The sequence below is a fragment of the Ciona intestinalis genome, unplaced genomic scaffold, assembly GCF_000224145.3.
Source record: "Ciona intestinalis unplaced genomic scaffold, KH HT000709.1, whole genome shotgun sequence".
Taxonomy (NCBI): Eukaryota; Metazoa; Chordata; class Ascidiacea; order Phlebobranchia; family Cionidae; genus Ciona; species Ciona intestinalis.
Window position 1 is genome coordinate 1 of NW_004191030.1, and position 3,829 is coordinate 3,829.

The 3,829-nt window shown below is 36.4% G+C and overlaps 2 long non-coding RNA genes across 2 annotated transcripts; one reads left to right on the forward strand and one right to left on the reverse strand.

The window, feature by feature from the left end:
- The first annotated feature begins 1,789 nt into the window (after positions 1–1,789).
- Positions 1,790–2,127, forward strand: LOC113475510. Its single transcript, XR_003397256.1, has 2 exons — positions 1,790–1,904; positions 1,977–2,127. It is a non-coding gene; the product is annotated as an uncharacterized LOC113475510 (long non-coding RNA).
- LOC108950730 lies at positions 2,051–2,495 on the reverse strand. Its single transcript, XR_001975334.2, has 2 exons — positions 2,433–2,495; positions 2,051–2,310 (listed from the first exon to the last, which is right to left on the reverse strand). It is a non-coding gene; the product is annotated as an uncharacterized LOC108950730 (long non-coding RNA).
- Positions 2,496–3,829: the final 1,334 nt, after the last annotated feature.

Sequence of the window (3,829 nt, forward strand, 5' to 3'; positions counted from 1 at the left end):
ACATGATACCATGTCAGCAACATTATTATGTGTCTGGTGTTGTATTAGGTTTCGGATACATAATGCCATTTCAGAAACATTATTATGTTTCTATTGTTGTATTAGGTTTCGGAAACATAATGCCATTTCAGAAACATTATTATGTTTCTATTGTTGTATTAGGTTTCGGAAACATAATGCCATTTCAGAAACATTATTATGTTTCTGGTGTTGTATTAGAGAATTGTTCACCCTATACTTAAGCATAGGGAGTCGGTATTATGTTTCTATTTTCGTTTCTCAGGCGTGTATAATGTTTCTAATTCAAAGATAAAGTTTCTAGAAACATAATCCAGAAACATAATCCCTGGAATCGAAACCTAATACCTTGGTTGAATTATGTTTCCGAAACAAAATCCAGAAACATAAAATTTTAGCAAAATTAATACATAATGTTTCCGAAACTTAAGTACAAAAAAATGTCACTAGGTGGCAACAAAGAGCATATTTTTTCGCATTTTTAAAACTGAACAGTTTCGATACACTAGAAACATAATAATGTTTCTAAAAATGGTATTATGTTTCCGAAACATAATACAACACTAGAAACATAATAATGTTTCTGAAATGGTATTATGTTTCCGAAACCATGTAAATTGTTTTTTTTTACAGTGGCATAATAAAAAAAAGGGAAAAATGCTCAAATGCACCTCAAACAATCCCTGCGACAAAGCAAGGGACTTTTTATAAGAAAAATGAGGTGAAACTTTTAGTTCATGCATCTTTATTCATATACTAATTTTAATTTTTTGTTGATGTTTTTTACAGTGGCATAATAAAAAAAAGGGAAAAATGCTCAAAGGCACCTCAAAAAATCCCTGCGACAAAGCAAGCGACTTTCTATAAGAAAAATGAGGTGAAACTTTTAGATCATATTTCAGCATCTTTATTCATATACTAATTTTAATTTTTTGCTGATGTGCACCTTTAACAAACACCGGATACTAATATTAACAAAGGTTATTATTTTTGTTGGAAATTTTGCCGCTTTTAAGGAGAAAGTCGCCACAAAACCGCAGCTGTGCTCTAAAAATCGCCTGCCATCAGCGTCAATGTGAACCCGATTTAACACAAGCTTATATATACAGGGGGGTAAGGATATCTCAACTTTTTTTTATATAACTAATTTTATGAGACAAAATGATATTTTATTATTAATGTATTAAAACTAAGATACTGGTTTTGATTAATAAAACTCGCCAAGTAAAACATTTCGGCAGTTTAAACATGATTTAGCAAGCATTGAAAATGAGCATCTTTATTATTTTGTCTTTTTTATTTGTTAAAAATATGTTGTATTTATTCAACACCGAATTTTATTACTTAAAGAGTCCGGCCCACGGTTCTCATGGTTGCGCAGTTTTTTGCATAAGAATAAAGTTTTATGTCTACCACTGTGACGTCACAATGCAATATTTCGTTTTTGGGGAAAACCCGGCCTATCAGCGGTTTATCGGTGCAGTTTTGATAGATTAGGCAATTCAAAACGTTTTTTAAGGTATTAACAATACTTATGGCTTCAGCAACCTATTGGAGGAAGTTATTTCCTAGGAATCCGTGTATAACCACACAAAATAGCCTACCAAGCTTAGTGGAGAATTAGTTTTCGTGACTTTCTAGGGTTCAGATTTTAAATTCTTTTTGTTTTTTCCTTATATGGCATAGACTATATTTATATCTGTATTTAAATTTACCATATAGGAGTTTACCATAAACCGGGTAATCATGCCTGGTTGGTGCTGTGTTTAAAATAGCAAGACAACAATGACTGTAAAGCGATAAGTGTATATAATATAGATATGTGTTTGTTTCCATTTTCAAAAGGAAGAGCGGGGGCTTAGAAAAAAGCAAGCAACATTACATTGGTATGCTGGTCATCTCATATTTGTAGTGCACATTTTACTTCAGATCGCTTTACTATGATAGGTTCTCATTAGGATATGTAAGGAAACTTGTACGGATCAAGTAAGCAGCATGTGTTTGGAGAGCGCAGAAGAACAGATCCACCATCTGGTACAAGCATTCTTTATTCAAATCAATGAAAATAATGAATACTTAAATATGTATTTCTAGTAATGTTGAATGTACTTAATTTAAAACAACATAACTCTTGCATGAATCACATTTTGTATGAAACAAGACCATTCAAAACTGAATGATGAAATATTCTTGCAAATGTTATTGAACTGTCACTATAATGTTGAACCTTTCTGTTTTCTTTTCCAATCATCCTATCGAACAAAGTTCTGATCAGCTGTGTAGCGATACTGTCTAAACAAAATAAACGCCATAAACATGTGATTGACTCAGGAAAAGAGACAGTGCAACACTTTAACCAACAGACATATTAAATGTCACATTTTTTTAATAAATGCTATTCTTGGTCAACCCACCAAATTGTGTTGTTGATTTGCTCAGCTTCACTTATTTTCCATGTTCTTGGCCTGTCTACTTCCAACACTTGCTGGAAGTAGAGGTTCAAACTGGAAAGGCTCAGTGCCTGTTGCTAGTGGACTAGGATCTTCACTTATAGTCGGGTTAATATATAAAAAACATGGCTCGAACCCCCAAAAAAATCCTACAAAAGGTTTTTCAACGTTTTTTTGTAGTGTTTATGATCAAGAATAACATATTAAAAATCTAGGAAAAAAACACTTTTTTAGGTAAAATAGATTGTGTTAAAAAATGTTTAGGTGTTGGATCGTTTATATAGGTTTTAACGGAGTCTGGGAATACATGCAATTATCAGCTTTACAGAAGAGACAGTGTTTGATGGAAAGAAGGATGAGTTTCTCTAAGGACATAAACAAACAAAAAATTATCGACATGATCAGTGAAACACTTCGGGGTGAAGGCTGCCATGTGATCAATGCCCCAGGGGATGCTGATGTTCCGATTGTGAAGACTGCTGTTCTTAGTGCAGTGTCACACTCGACAACATTGATTGGAGAAGACACGGATCTGTTGGTCCTACTTCTTCATTATGCGCAACAAGAAAAAAAATCTGTATTTCCGTTCCGACAAGGCAAATGCTGACAAAGTGTATCACATAAACCAACTTAAAATGGTGATGGGTGAAGAATTATGTTCCCAGCTACTCTTTCTGCATGCCTACACTGGATGTGACACAACATCCAGAATTAATCTGTCTTTCACAAGCTGGTAAAGGGTGATGCTACATTGAAAGAATGTGCCAATTACTTCCTTCTTCCAAAGCAGGCAGCAGCATCCATTGTGAACAAAGGTTGTCAAGCAATGGCTGTGATTTTGGAGGCACGCCGACGGATTCCTTCTCGTCATTGCGCTACAAAGTATTAAGAAGAAAAGTAGTCTCTTCCCAAACGGCACAAGGGTGGAACCAGTACTTCCCCGAAAGGGGGAGGAAAAGCCTCATATAAAGAGGCTGCGTCGTCGGCACTGCGTCTTGACGTCAGGTTCGCTACTGGAACCGCTGACCCTATGACCCCTGCCGACATCGCTTATATAAACAAACTCTTTGTCAAAGCTATGGTTGATGACACCTTCCCAGGACAGCCGCCAAACTCCACGAGTGTAACACTTATGGCGTCTGGTAATCTGAGGATCGTCTGCAAGGATGAGACCTCCCTCGACATACTGAGGACTTGGCTGAGGAAAGTGCCCGCTCGACCTGGTGCTCCGTCAGGCTGCATAGCCTTGGGTCCACAAGGCCGGCCAAATGAGAGGATGTATATTGCGAGGATCGTCTGCAAGGAAGAGACCTCCCTCGACATACTGAGACTTGGCTGAGGAAAGTGCCCGCTCGACCTGT